Source organism: Schistocerca serialis, unplaced genomic scaffold (genome assembly GCF_023864345.2).
Source record: "Schistocerca serialis cubense isolate TAMUIC-IGC-003099 unplaced genomic scaffold, iqSchSeri2.2 HiC_scaffold_1261, whole genome shotgun sequence".
Taxonomy (NCBI): domain Eukaryota; kingdom Metazoa; phylum Arthropoda; class Insecta; order Orthoptera; family Acrididae; genus Schistocerca; species Schistocerca serialis.
Window position 1 is genome coordinate 6,230,625 of NW_026047471.1, and position 16,553 is coordinate 6,247,177.

The following is a 16,553-nucleotide window of genomic DNA, read 5'->3' on the forward strand; positions in this document are numbered from 1 at the left end:
GGCGCACCCACAGACTGCGTTGTCTTCTATATCTTTCACATCACTTGCAGCGCCATCTGTTGTTGAAAATTGTAACTACTGTAATTTCGAAAGTTTGTCCGCCTGAAAATGTACTGTTGTCCCAAGCATATTGCAACAAACGGTGTATTTCTATCGCTGCTCGTTTAGTTTTTATTGCTGTTTCAAATATACCGGTCATTTTTGAAACACCCAGTACATTTCATACATAAAGTTTTGAAACACGAAGCAGTTCATTGCTTCATAAATAGGCAACTACTTGAACTATCGTTTGTGGTAAATATCTGTAAAGGTACCTCATAGGCTTTTGGAAAACAAATTAGATGAAAATAAACCAACTTAGAGGAGTTCCTCTTATTGAGGTTGTTTTTTGTTTTAGTAAATCCAGTCTCCTGAATTAAATGTAGTTCACAAACAAATAATCTTAGAATATTGAATAATATGCAGATTTTTGTGGCATTACAGAAGCACACAATTGTCAGATGATAGGCAATTTCTTGTTTATAAGTTAGTGCTCAGATGAGAGTTAGTCCTACAAATATATGTTCTGAAAAGCGTGGCATGTTAAAACAGATGAAAACCTGATCATATCATAAGCAACAGAAAATAATTTTTGCTCATGAAGAATAAATATTAATGGTGTATGTCATATATATAGTGGAAATTAATGGTTAAAAAGTTGTACTATAGTTCTGCCTTCTGTAAGACATCATTAATTTATTTTTTCTGCACCTGTACGTGTTTCAGCACATTATCGCGCCTTCAGTGGACCGTTATTTGATTGTGTTATTTAAAAATAAGCAATATCTTGTATTGATAATGCCACAGGTACTCTTAACATCACGCTCTGCTGGTTTAAATAAGAAGTTATTATTTGACTTTTATTTATTTTGCAGATGAATTAGTTGTAACTCTAATTCAGTACATATTAACTAGAGTCAGCATTTTATCAGATAATAGTGAGAATAAGATAACTTGAATTCAACCAATGGAAAATCCTGAATGGAATGTAACAATAACATGAAAAGGATATTTGCTCTACTCACCATGTAGCAGAAATGCTGACTCGCAAGTAGGCTCAACAAAAATACTGTCAGGACAACAGTCTCTATATTCGCGAGCGCGCGGTTTTTTGTGTGTGTGTGTGTGTGTGTGTGTGTGTGTGTGTGTGTGTGTGTTGTTGTTGAATAAAGGGGTCCTGTGTTGTGTGTGTGTGTGTGTGTGTGTGTGTGTGTGCGTGTGTGTGTGAGTGTGTGTGTTAGACATAAATAAAATCCTGACAACATTTGTGTATGACTTCCCACTTATTTCTCTCCAGCCCAGCGGACAGATTAACCAATTTTAACAAACTTTGATTTGCTTTTGCAGATAAATCCAATTTCAAATCTTGATTTTACAGCCATCTTCATACAGTATTATGCAGAGAACTGGAAAACAATGTGCTGCCTGATATTTTATTTTAATATATTAGCTTATTTCAGCTTATTCCCTTCATCAGTACATGTCCTGATGTTGTAGGGACATATGTCAACTTAATATTATTTTCATATATTTGTATATTTGGAATGTTTCCCTATTATATTCATATCATTAATATTATTTTCACACAAACATACACACAAAATTCTAGCTTTCACAACCAATGGTTGCTTTGTCAGGAAAGAGGGAAGGAGAGGGAAAGACGAAAGGATGTGGGTTTTAAGGGAGAGGGTAAGGAGTCATTCCAATCCCGGGAGCGGAAAGACTTACCTTAGGGGGAAAAAAGAACGGGTATTCACTCGCGCGCACAGACACACATATCCATCTGCACATACACAGACACAAGCAGACATTTGTAAAGGCAAAGAGTTTGGGCAGAGTTGTCTGCTTGTGTCTGTGTATGTGCGGATGGATATGTGTGTGTGTGTGCGAGTGTATACCCGTCCTTTTTTCCCCCTAAGGTAAGTCTTTCCGCTCCCGGGATTGGAATGACTCCTTACCCTCTCCCTTAAAACCCACATCCTTTCGTCTTTCCCTCTCCTTCCCTCTTTCCTGACGAAGCAACCGTTGGTTGCGAAAGCTAGAATTTTGTGTGTATGTTTGTGTTTGTTTGTGTGTCTATCGACCTGCCAGCGCTTTTGTTTGGTAAGTCTCATCATCTTTGTTTTTAGATATATTTTTCCTACGTGGAATGTTTCCCTCTATTAATATTATTTTCAGCAACATTTTAAAATTGTCAATAATTTGCTGTTGTACATCCATTATTACTAATTTTTTGGAAGCTAACAGTTGTAGGAGTTCAAGTTTGGCATCTAGTTGTTTCCTCAAAGATATTTCAACATACAATATATTCAGCATAACTTCATACAACTACTGCCATCGTGTATCTTCAACAATTACTAACTAACTGTGCTGACACAGCCACTTTAGTATGTATATTAATGCAACAAACACAAGCTTACAAGTGTTTTATTAAAACAGTTACTTTAATTACCTTAAAATGAAAATTACATATTCACAAATATTCTGGTGCGACATTAGACTTTACAAAAAGAAGGAAAAATATTTGATTTTCTGTGCAAACTTTCATGAAATGAATCTCTTTATGAAATTACTGTCAAGGTGCTTAATTATTTAAATTACTCTCATTTACAGAGGCTACAATGCTGTAGCCAAATTATTTACTGCACCTAATTATTTTATGAGCTGTGTTGAAGGTCATGATCTAACAAACACTATACAGTTTCAGTAATCAGACCGGACATTACTAAGTGTTTTTTTCTGGGACTTTATTTTTGTTAATTTTACAAAATTGGATTATCCAAGTGAAAATTCATAATTCTGGATTAGGAGTTACCATCCTAACAAAACAGGAAGATACATGCATGAAAATTCAAAGTATCGTATTTTTGTAAATAAACTAGAATGACTGACTTGTCGTTTGTGAGACATTTAGTAATCACAGATAGTATCAAATAAAGAATAATAACTGTGGAATAATTTCACTTAGGTTTAAATGTAAGATAATGTGATAAAAGATACAGTCTATCGAGTAATATATTAAATATCGTACATCAAGATGATTCGTAAACATATGTATCATATACTTCAATATTTGGGTCTCAGTCCATTATAGTACACACTCCTACAGCCTATTATAGTTTTTTTGTATTTTCTGTCTGTTTTTTAAATTGTTAAAGGTATAGCTAACAATAGATACACAATTGTGGTGATTAACAGTTTCCCCGCCTGTGATAATGATACTTAAAGCAAGGCAGTTTCTTCTTCAGCTTATGTTAGGAATAAGAGAATGCATAGAATATTTTCATGAATTAAGTCCCCAGTTTTCATCTTCTTACAGAAATGGTAGCAGTACTGAAAGGTCATTCTGGACTAGTGAAGGGTGTTGCATGGGATCCTGTAGGCAAATATATGGCTTCACAATCTGATGACAAGACATTGAGGGTTTGGAGAACAGCAGACTGGAAAGAGGATTCAGTCATCACTGAACCATTTGAAGAGGTTTTTATCTCTTAAAATTATAATTTTGCACAAATATTATTCTACGAATTTTCATGTTAATATGAATGTTGACTTCAATGGCTGGTAACGTACTGGTGTCCTTATTTAAGTAATTACATTGTAGAAATACTGCTCCTTGTTTCATATCTGACAGGGTAGAACATTAACAGTATTAGATCATAAATGTGTCGAAGAAACTCCTACTAGGAATTCAATTTTTAACTCTACCAAATCAGTAGGTATCATTTTAGGATGGAGCCAGATTTCAAAACCTGTTGATTGTTTCACTGTGGCTTTCTGAATAATCTGTTTGTTGATTGGCATATTTTCTTTCCCTTTGTTTATGTAACTGACACAGGTATTTGAAATGGGGTGCTGTGATTGAGGTAATGAATGCATGCCATTTGAATGAAATAAGGTCAAATGTAACTGTACTGTTGCATATTGCAACAGCATTGCCAGCAAGGCTTAGGAACATTATTAATTGAATTTGATCATCTCAGTGTTATCTGATACATAAAATGAACACTAGGAATACAAGAATATACTCAAACCCTTACTCCTGGAGTACATTAATAATTTGATAAATAAAGTAGATACATTTTATGTATATTATTTCAGGATACTGCTGCTATTTCCTGAAGCTTGATTGTAGACTTGTGTAGTTAGGTGATAAGTTTATTTCGGCAAGTTTATTTTGGCTGCAGGTGATCTGCAGTTAAAATGTGCTATTAATGTATACAATTTTTATGTTATATATCTGTTTGGTTTAGTAACAGTGTGTCGAATACTTACTTTCATATCTCATCATCGACATTGTGGCTGCCAAATTTTGCTGCTTATTGTATTTTGTAGTTGAAATTTTCATTTTTTATTAATTTTTAACAGCTTCACTTCACATAAGCCAATTATATTGTATGGTTACATATTAATTTTTTTATCGGTACAGTTATGAGGTGGTTATATATTCTTTGTATAGGTCTGTATGAGTATTCTTTGCATATAGTGTTATTTTTTACCACATCCTAAAATTTTGACAAAATTTTCAATAAAATTTTTATGCTTGAGTTAAATCAGTTCATTTAGGATCTTGATTGGGAATTTTTGTATATGTAGCGTCTATTTCGCTTTCTTCTAAAAGGGTCATTATTGGGCCTTTTGATATTATATGTAGGATTTTCATTGTGTGCTCAGACTGCTTTATGTTTTGGGTTTCTGTTTTCATATGGCAGAAAAATTTTGAAAGATTTGTGTCATTCTTTCAGGTGTGTTCTCGATATCTGATCAGAAAATTTCATTCTGTTTGGTTTACATAGAATTTTTACTATCATTAAAATTGATTTAAAATAGTCCTGGATTCTTGTGTGTTGGTGTTTTTGTTTTGCTGGCCTTGATTTGTGTTTTTATGTTATCTCACTGTAGTTTTTTTTAACCCCATAACTTACCAATTTTTTTAAAAAATTATGTTCCAAAAAATGATTATTTTTTTTATTAATGAAAACATCCTGTAATGAATGGCAGCACTTACAGACATATGAATACAACTTAGAAAGCTCAAAATAATGAGTTACAAAGTTTTGAAAATAACCAATAATAAAATCCAATGTATATTTGGACACTAAAATATAGTGAAACTTGAACTCATTTTTTAGTTTTTGTATAGCTGTGAAATCTAACCATGTATTTCAGAATGTTTCCTGTGAACATAAACTTTGGAGGAGTTGTATGGAGCACAATGGATGTGTTTCATGTTGTCCCACTGGTGAGCACTCATCACCCTGGTGACGAACTGTCATCACTTTCAGTCTCTAATGAAGTAACATCATATTCTTCTTCACTTTCTGAGCTGCTAAACTCAGTGTCAAATTCAGGCTTGCTATAGCAAATATTTTTTGAAAGCATTGCTTAAAAAACAATATAGGAGAAAGTACAAAGTTTGTTGTCAAATATCCAAAGCTGCACACAGTAAAGATGATATCTTATAGCAACCACATCAACCAAAACAGGACAGCCAGGCTTCAAATGTAGTACCAGGTGCTCTCTAGTGGCTGAACATGAAACTATTGTGCTGAAAGAGATATAAGCAGAGTCTTATATTTTCAAAGCCCTCTTGTTAACTTGCCTGAGTGTACTTGGGATTTTAAGTTTCTGTTAAAATAATAAATTCGAGGTAACTTGACGTTTTATGTTAAGAATTTAGTAATGAATTTAATTTGTCTGATATATTTCCTATGTATGTATGTGGTTTTCCATCTTGTTGGCGTTTTTTGTGTTAGTTTTATGTCAGCATTAATATAAAATCAGTTGTAATGATTGCAAAAAATTCTATATAAGCCAGACAGGATGAAATTTTCTGTATATTGAGAGCAGTCCAGCAATATAGATACAAATCCCTCCACTTTTTTTGCCCAATTGAAAACAGAAAACCATAATATAACTAATTTTATCATGCAATGAAAATTCTACATATAATACCTAAAGAAGAAAGAAAACTGGCCGTCTGTGGATCAGAGCGTGGAATGTCACATTCCTTAATTGGGCAGGTAGGTTAGAAAATTGAAAAAGGGAAATGGAAAGGTTAAAGTTAGATATAGTGGGAATTAGTGAAGTTTGGTGGCAGAAGGAAGAAGACTTCTGGTCAGGTGAATACAGGGTTATAAACACAGAATCAAGTAGGGGTAATGTAGGAGTAGGTTTAATGATGTATAGCATAATAGGAATGTGGGTAAGCTACTACAAACAGCATAGTAAACGCATTATTGTGGCCAAGATAGATACGAAGCCTACCACAGTAGTACAAGTTTATATGCCAACTAGCTCCGCAGATGACAAAGAAAGTGGTGAAATGTATCATGAGATAAAAGAAATTATTCAGATAGTGAAGGGAGATGAAAATTTAATAGTCATGGGTGACTGGAGCTCGATAGTAGGAAAAGGAAGAGAAGGAAGCATAGTAGGTGAATATGGAATGGAAGTAAGGAATGAAAGAGGAAGCATCATGGTAGAATCTTGTACAGAGCATAACTAAATCATAGCTAACACTTGGTTCAAGAATCATGAAAGAACGTTGTATACATGGAAGAAGCCTGGAGATACTGGGAGGTCTCAGATAGAGTATATAATGGTAAGACAGAGATTCAGGAACCAGGTTTTAACTTGTAAGACATTTCCTAGGGCAGATGTGGACTCTGACCACAGTCTATTGGTTATGAACTGTAGATTAAAACTGAAGAAATTGCAAAAAGGTGGGAATTTAAGGAGATGGGACCTGGATAAACTGACTAAACAAGAGGTTGTATAGAGTTTCGGGGAGAGCATAAGGGAACAATTGACAGGAATGGGGGAAAGAAATACAGTAGAAGAAGAATGGGTAGCTCTGAGGGAAGAAGTAGTGAAGGCAGCAGAGGATCAAGTAGGTAGAAAGACGAGGGCTAATAGAATTGCTAGTGTAACAGAAGAGAGATTGCATTTAATTGATGAAAGGAGAAAATATAAAAATGCAGTAAATGAAGCAGGCAAAAAGAAATACAAATGTCTCAAAAATGAGATCGACAGGAAGTGCAAAGTGGCTAAGCAGGGATGGCTAGAGGACAAATGTAAGGATGTAGAGGCTTATCTCATGAGGGGTAAGATAGATACTGCCTACAGGAAAATTAAAGAGATTTTTGGAGAAATGAAAACCACTTGCATGAATATCAAGAGCTCAGATGGAAACCCAGTTCTAAGCAAAGAAGGGAAAGCAGAAAGGTGGAAGGAGTATATAGAGGGTCTATACAAGGGCGATGTTCTAGAGGGCAAATTTATGGAAGTGGAAGAGGATGTAGATGAAGAAGAAATAGAAGATATGTTACTGTGTGAAGAGTTTGGCAGAGCACTGAAAGACATAAGTTGCAACAAAGCCCCGGGAGTAGACAACATTCCATTAGAACTACTGACAGCCTTGGAGAGTCAGGCCTAACAAAACTCTACCATCTAGTGAGCAAGATGTACGAGACAGGCGAAATATCCTCAGACTTCAAGAAGAATATAATAATTCCAGTCCAAAAGAAAGCAGGTGTTGACAGATGTGAAAATTACCGAACTATCAGTTTAATAAGCCACAGCTGCAAAATACTATCACGAATTCTTTACAGACGAATGGAAAAACTGGTAGAAGCCGACCTTGGGGAATTCCATAGAAATGTTGGAACACATGAGGCAATACTGACCTTAAAACATATATTAGAAAATAGATTAAAGAAAGGCAAACATGTGTAGACTTAGAGAAAGCTTATGACTATGTTGACTGGAATACTGTCTTTCAGGGGTAAAATACAGGGAGTGAAAGGCTATTTACAATGTGTACAGAAACAAGATGGCGGCTATAAGAATAGAGGGGCATGAAAGGGAGGCAGTGGTTTGGAAGGGAGTGAGACAGGGTTGTAGCCTATCCCCGATGTTATTCAATCTGTATATTGACCAAGCAGTAAAGGAAACAAAAGAAAAATTCGGAGTAGGTATTAAAATCCGTGGAGAAGAAATAAAAACTTTGAGGTTCACCATAGACATTGTAATTATGTCGGAGAGAGCAAAGGACCTGGAAGAGCAGCTGAACAGAATGGACAGTGTCTTGAAAGGAGGATATAAGATGAACATCAACTAAAGCAAAACAAAGATAATGGAATGTAGTTAAATTAAATAGGGTGATGCTGAGGGAATTAGATTAGGATATGAGACATTTAAAGTAGTAATTTTGCTATTTGGGGATCAAAATAATTGATGATGGTCGAAACAGAGAGGATATTAAATGAGGACTCATAATTGCGAGGAAAGTGTTTCTGAAGAAGAGAGATTTGTTAACATTGAGTATAGTTTTAAGTGTCAGGAATTCGTTTCTGAAAGTTTTTGTATGTAGTGTAGCCGTGTATGGAATTGAAATGTGGACGATAAGTAGTTTAGATAAGAAGAGAATAGAAGCTTTCGAAATGTGGTTCTACAGAAGAATGCTGAAGATAAGATGGGTAGATCACATAACTAAGGAGGAGGTTTTGAACAGAATTGGGGAGAAGAGAAATTTGTGGCACAACTTGACTAGAAGAAGGGATTGGTTGGTAGGGCATATTCTGAGGCATCAAGGGATCACCAATTTAGTATTGGAGGGCAGCATGCAGGGTAAAAATCGTAGAGGGAGACCAAGAGATGAGTACACTAAACATATTCAAAAGGATGTAGGTTGCAGTAGTTACTGGGAGATGAAGAAGCTTGCACAGGATAGATATGATAGGGAAAGACTATTCATACAAACCCGCATAGAGAATCTATAAGCACTATATAATTCCATAGATGAATAAGATAAATATATAATGATACAACATCATCGACTTTGTCAAGGAAAGCTGTCAAATTTATAGAAAACAAAAATTTAAACCACTAATTACTCAGCATCAACATCCTTTGTTGAGAAAAGAATATATATAATCAAAACCAACTCATTCTGCACTACAAATCCGATACATGGTCTTGTTTGACAGCCACAATGTCAATGATGAGATATGGAAGTAACTATTTGAACATTACTTTAAGAAAAAATTGCAATGTGCTGGTATAATATACATAAAATGTCACTACAAGATAACTACTACACTTCAAGCCCTGAGTAATAAAAAATTGTACCACTATTGATAACTAAAGTGTTGAGTTTTATTGCAGAGAACATACATAAACTCTTCTTCTTCTTTCAAATAACCCATTTGGAGGGTACGATGAATCAACTTTGGCTACTCTTTGTTGTATTAGATTTCCTTAGTTTCCAAATTTCCTTCATCCTTTTAGAGTGTTGTTCCCTTTCTTCTTGGGTCCACTATTGTCTAGTTGTTTTCTTTCTCTCCTGAAATTCTGCCTTTCTGAAATATGTTCTGTTTTCTATTGTGTCCGTTGCAATTCCAGCATTTTCCATGTCCTTTTCAATCTCTTATGAACTATGCGGGCTTGGATTTGTAGCTATTGAGTAATGTGAATATCCACTTGGTCAGTCTGTTCTTATTGATTCTGAATATATGTCCAAAAAACTGCAGCCTCCTCTTCCTCATTACATCAGTTAGTTTTTCAGTTTTCGAGTATAGCTCTCTGTTTGTTTATCAAATTGTTTGTTGCTTGCTTAAGGTATGTACACTGGGAGTAATATGGCGGCAAGTGTACACGTAACTTTAAACCGCTCTGCAGTTTTTGAGGACTTAATTTCAATCAAGTGTGTTGTTTGTGACGAAACAGTGCTAAATGGAGTTAGAATATGCGTGTTTAAACATAAATGGTGCCATTCACGCTGTTATGCTCAAGAAGATTTACAAATACAGTGTAAATGTGACATAGAGTGTAACGGCCGCGAGATCGCGAGTGAAAAGTGCTACGCGGGAATAGAAGATAGCGTGCATGACGAACTTCAAAAAGAACTTGACATTATAAAAAAATATATAAAAACAATGGAAAATTTGGTACTATCCATACGGGAACTGTCTGAATCGTCAAGGCAACAAGATCTCATTAATGCTAGCCATAAAATTCGTAGGTATGCACAACCAAATGTACAAAGTGTAAACAGTACGACTGTAACTAGAAATATGAACGAACTGATCACTCTAAAAGACACAAGTGAATTAAACGCAAGAAAAGAAAGTGTTAATAGTGCATCTATGGATAAAAATATGAACAAACTATCCACACAAAAATATACAAGTGGATTAAACGGAGAAAAACACAAGGTAAATATTCGTAAGGAAAAAAAAGTAAACAACCACGTTATGCATAAGCAAGGATACAAGCAACAGACATATATTTTTGCAGATAGTCATGGGAGAGGAGTTACGGAAATTATGAGAAGAAATCACCCAGACCTTAATGTAACAGGCATCATCAAACCAGGCGCGCCATTACGCGAAATTCTGAAAAACAGTGACAACATATTAACGACGGGTAACAGCTGCATCATAATAGGAGGCGCATATGATGTTTACTGTAATGAAACTCGGCGTGCAACGAGAATCCTAAAGGAAACAATCAAAAGGATGCCTCAAGTGCATTTCTACATTGTTAGTATCCCCAGGAGGCACGATCTGATGGAAAACTCGTGCGTAAACATCGAGATTGTTACAGCAAACAGGCTATTTGAGAAAATATGTCGAGGTTTCCAGAATACGACTTTTGTAGAGATAAACAGTGTTCACAGAGAGCACTTCACAAGACATGGTCTCCACATGAACGTAAAAGGGAAAAAGATTATTAGTGCCGAAATACTTAAATTTATTAATGAGTCATCTGTAATGGAAGTGTCTCCAATCCCAATTCCGCCAAAACAAGAGTTGTCTGTAACAGTGGAACCATCATTATCTGCAGTAGAGCTACAACAAACACCAGCAGCAGCAGCAAAGGCTCAGATGTTCTCAGCAGCAGTGTCTGATAAACCAATAGCAGCAGAATCACCACAATCATCAGCAGAGCTGTCGTCATCAGGAGCAGCATCCAGAACAGCAGACCCCAAAATACTACCTCAAGGCAATGAAAATGCATGTGAGGAAAACATACGAAGGTCATTAGCTGCAGCAGCTAACGAAGAAGAGCAGTCACCAAGTCGGCGAGCACAGGAGCCACCAGCAACAGCAACCACACGGAAGAGGTGCCTGAGGCCTGGGAGATCAACAGCAGAAGCAGCTTCCAATCAAGACAGATGCCTGAGAACTAGGAGATCTGCTACACTAAGTGAGAATTTTTTATGGTACCGAGTAAGCAGAAAGAGAACATGGAAAAAGATGTAAGTAAAACTGTCCATTTTAAATACCAGTGTGACAATAGTGAGAGGAATATAAACACCGGACAAAGATACGTTCCAGGTTTAATGACACAAACTGAAAAAAATCACTGCATAGTACCAGAAGCAAAGGGAGCAAGTGAACTGCTTAGTATATTACAGGAAGGGGAACTATTACATTTAAAGCCAACTGTTAGAATACTTCACCAAAATGTTCAATACATAAACAATAAAACAGAGGAACTAGAGGTAATATTACAGGAGTATAGGCCAAACATTCTAGTAGTTACAGAACATGGGCTAAAAGAAAATCACATAGGAATGTACAACTTGAAGAATTATGTGAAAGTAGCCAGTTTTTGCAGAACTTCCTATAAAGGTGGTGGGGTTGCTATTTTTTCTAACTATAAATCAACTAAAGCCATAAATATAACAAAATATGCTATAGAATTGAGCTTTGAAGCTACAGCACTGGAAACTAAAATTGCTGGGAATTTATGTTGTGTATTAGGTTTGTATCGATCACCAAATGGTATAATTAAAACCTTCTTTGAACAGCTGGAAGACATAATCCAACACCTCTCAAAAACATATGCTTATTTGATCATTATAGGAGATCTGAACATAGACACGAGTAAAAATACAGACAATACTAAGACCCTACTGGACTTATTGTGCATATACAATCTAAAAATAAAAATAGATAAACCAACCAGAGTAACAAAGCATAGTGAAACTATTATTGATCATGTAATAACAAATATTCCTACATGCTATTGTGACACACAGGTAATAAACTCCACATTAGCAGACCATTTTGCAATCATGATAGACATAAATATAAAGACTAGTGATTCAGTGCAGAAGATATGGGAGATGAGAAGACAGAACTACCCACATAACATAAATCTGCTAAAAAAGATGTTAGAGGCAGAAAACTGGGAAACAATATATGCAGCTAAAGATGCAAACACCAAATGGAACCAGTTTTATTCTTTATTCAATTATTATTATGATGTTACATGTCCTGTTAGTAAAAGGCTTGTCAAACAGCAACAAAAAAAGAAAAGCTGGGTGACTGGAGAAGTAATCCATGCCAGAAATAATCTGAGAGTGTATTATGACCTCTCCAAACAAAAAAATAATGAGGCCTACAACACATTGTATAAAATAAAAAAGAAAGAGTACTGTAGTTTTATCAGAGAAACTAAAGCATCATTCATCAGGATGTCTATAGATAAGGGAAAGAACTACTCAAAAGGTTTATGGTCGTTCATTAATGGAGAGAGAGGAAAAGTAACAAATCGGGCAGAGGACATCTGCCCACTGATGAGTGGGAAAAGCAACGCAAACCCTCTAGAAGTAGCCAATACTTTTAACAGATATTATATTACTGTAGCAGACGAATTAATAAGTCAAAATAAAACAAATGCAGTAAGTAAATTGTTAAACCCCCCACATACAAATCATACTATGGTTTTCATACCTACAACAGATGCAGAAGTGTCAAACCTAATAAAACAACTTAAAATTAAACATTCTTCTGGCTTGGATGGTGTCACATCACATCTCATAAAGGAATGCAGAGAATGTATATTAAAACCATTGACACACATGCTGAATGCTGCGATAGAAGAAGGTATATTTCCAGATTCACTGAAAGTAAGTAAAGTGAAGCCAATATTTAAGAAAGGGAACAGGGATGAATTAGGAAATTACAGGCCAATATCATTGATCTCAACATTTGCTAAAATCTATGAAATGATAATAAAGAATAGAATTGTAAGTTTTATAACAAAGTACAGTATACTGCATTCATCACAACATGGTTTCAGAGAAGGGAAGTCAACAAAAACAGCATCAACAGATATAATTGAGCACATTCTTAATTTACTTGACAGGCAACAAAAGACTTGCGGGATTTTTATGGACCTATCTAAGGCATTTGATTGTGTGAACCACTCAAAATTAATGATGAAATTATATCAGTATGGAATTAGAGGAAAATGCTATGACATACTTAAATCATACATTACAAGTAGGAAACAATGTACAGAAATCAGACATACTAGTGGGGGAAACATAACAAACTACATATCAGAATTACAAACAGTTAAACACGGTGTGCCGCAAGGGTCTGTGCTTGGGCCAATACTATTTATACTCTACGTAAATGACTTCCCTAACTATATAAATCAGAAACTTATAATGTATGCTGATGACACAACAATCATTTGCACAGCTGACACAAAGGAGGAGCTTGAGAAGGAAGCACTCCTGACTATTGAAAATGCAAATAAATATTTAACACAAAACAACCTGTTTATGAATCAGTCTAAAACAATGAATGTAGTATTTCAGACCAAGCATAGTGAAAATTATAATATAAATGTTAATATAAATGGAAACATTATTAAAGAAGTAACCAGCACAAATTTTCTAGGAACTATAATAGACAAACATTTGGCATGGGGGGAGCACATAGATGCACTGTGTAAAAAGATAAACAAACAGATCTTCATCATGCATAAAACAGCTAAGACTGTGGATGATAAAGTCCTCAGATCAATGTATTATGGACTTGTCTTCCCACATTTGTCTTATTCGGTTCATATATGGGGAAATGCACAAGCTGGCTACCTAAAAAGAATATTCACAATTCAGAAAAGGGCAGTGAGATGCATTGCAAAAATACCACCAAGACAGACCTGTAGGCAAGCTTTTGTACACTATAATATTATGACAGTATATTCACTGTATATATACCAAAGCATAATGGTGGTAAGGTCAAGTGATAAACACCTCCTAAATAAAGATGTACACAAACACGGTACAAGAGGAAATGAAAATTACTACATGATAAACAGAAATCTAAAACTGTCTATGACTGCCCCAGAAGAAGCAGGCAAAAGGTTTTTTAATAAACTCCCCAAAATCATTAAAAAAGAAACAGATCTAAAATGTTTTAAAAATCATTTGAAACTATATCTCACAGAGAAATGTATATACAGTTTGAGTGAATACTAAGATGTGTTTAAATATATCATTACTGAAATGTACCTGTAAAAATTATCATTTCTGTATGTTTTTTTGATTTGTGTGTACATATAATGTGAAACATGTAAAACCTTTGTATGATTATGGACTATTTCTGTTTAATCATTTGTTTCATTTATATATATATTGAAATCAAGTTTGATGTTAATAGGCTATTGTATGACACACCCAATACTCTCAGCTGGATTTTCAGCTGGAGTCCATGGGCAAAGAATAAATAAATAAATAAATAAATAAATAAATAAATGTTTCAGGATGCTCTGACTCATTCTTTGCACACTGCTGTAGACCCCCAGAATCCGAATGCCTACTTTTAATTTCCTTACATAAACTCTATGTGTCGCCTTTGTCGAAAATACCTATTTGGCATTCAGATAAAACCCAAATGTTGAATCAGGTTCCAGTTGAGCTTGAGAGAAGTGTGTCATCTAATTATGCATTACAAAATCTTCAGTGAGTGGCTTCCAGACTCTTGTTTTAACATATGTATACATATGGAACTTAAAAATTTTGGTTCTTATTATTAATAATAAAGAGGGAATGGCAACTGGATCATATATTTATGGGTAAATTTCACCTTCGTGAAATCTACAGTGTCAAAGTTTTAAGAGGTGAAGACTCAGGGTCAGACCACTATGTCCTGAAGATCAAAATAAAATTAACACCAATGGTAAAGAAAAGATCTCAGAAAAAAACTAGAAGAAAATTCAACCCAACCATCTTAACAAAAAATGAGGAAATACGCTAGGAAATCAGGTGAAGGATCTATCAACTATAATACGCTAGTAGAATTAACAACAAAATTAAAATCCATAGCAGAAGAGTTGGATCCAATAAATCCTAGGAAGAAACATGAGTGGTGGAATGAAGGCATTAGAAAGAAGACACCAAGCTTGGAGAAAGCATCAAGTCCAAAAGCCTGAAGAATCACATCTAGAACTTATGAAGCAATGAAAGTCAAATCATAAAATCATTAGACAGACAAAACACAAACATCTTAATATACCATAGAGAAGATAGAAGAAAACTTCCAGAAGAAACAGTCAAGAGATTATTACAAAACCTATGGGAGATATCTTAAAAAGTATGAGTTCCCAACATTGCTGCTGAGAGATAAGTCAGGAAATTTGGGGCATAGTAATCAAGAAAATGCAGAGATTCTTGCAGAGACTTTCAATAAACATTTAAATTGTGATGGCCCACTGGAAACATTTCAAGTAGACACTGAAGCACCTATTTTAACCACCCCAGAGCTAATAGACCCTCCAACTATCAAAGAGATAGAGGTGCAATTCAGGAACAAAAATATTACAAGGCATGTGGTGAAGACTATGTATTTGCAGAAATCTGGAAGAATGCTGGAAAATGTACAGTCATAAATTCCACCAACATCTAATTGAAATGTGGATCACAGAGAAAATTCCAGAGCACCGGACCTCAGGAATAATACATCAATTGTTCAAACAAATTTCGGGCTTGCAGCCGGGAAAATTTTAAAATTCAAATCCATCCAGCTTTTTTTTATTTTTTATTTTTTATTTAATTTTTAAAGATAATTAAAGAGGAATAAACCTTCTGGACTGCACATACAAAATTTTCTCCCGCATAATTTACAATAGGATGAAAAACATTCTGGAACAACAACTTGGAGAATACCAAGGATGATTTCGACCATACAGAAGGTGCACAGACCAAATTCTTATCCTGCAACTAATAATGGAGTGTTACAAGTGTAGAAGCAAACAATTGTTCATCCCATTCATAGATTTGGAAAAAAAACGTATAATAGTGTTCATAGGAACCACACTTCTAAAAATCCTTAGATCATATGGACGCCATCCCACACTGGGAAAACTCATTCAGCTAACTTTAACTAACACAAATTCAAAGGTCAAATTTAGAGGAGAAATGTCAAAAGCTTTCACAATAAAAACAGGACTCAGACAAGGTGATGGATTGTCCCCTTTGATTTCCAATGTGGCCCTCTATTACATCATGACAATCTGGCAAAAAGAAAATCCATGTAAAATCAAAATTGGAGGAAAATCAGCAATAAGAGCAAACTGCCCTGGGTTTGCTGACAATTTATCTCTCTAAGCCCTTGACATAGAAGAAGTTCATGCTCAGATCACAAGTTTCCAGAAAATTGCTTCAAATATAGGAATCTGAAACCATGCCCATGAAACCTCTATGCATA

General features: G+C 35.1%; 1 pseudogene; it reads left to right on the forward strand.

The window, feature by feature from the left end:
- The window catches only part of LOC126438168 (protein HIRA-like), a 445,447-nt pseudogene that overhangs the window by 268,383 nt on the left and 160,511 nt on the right, over positions 1 to 16,553 (forward strand).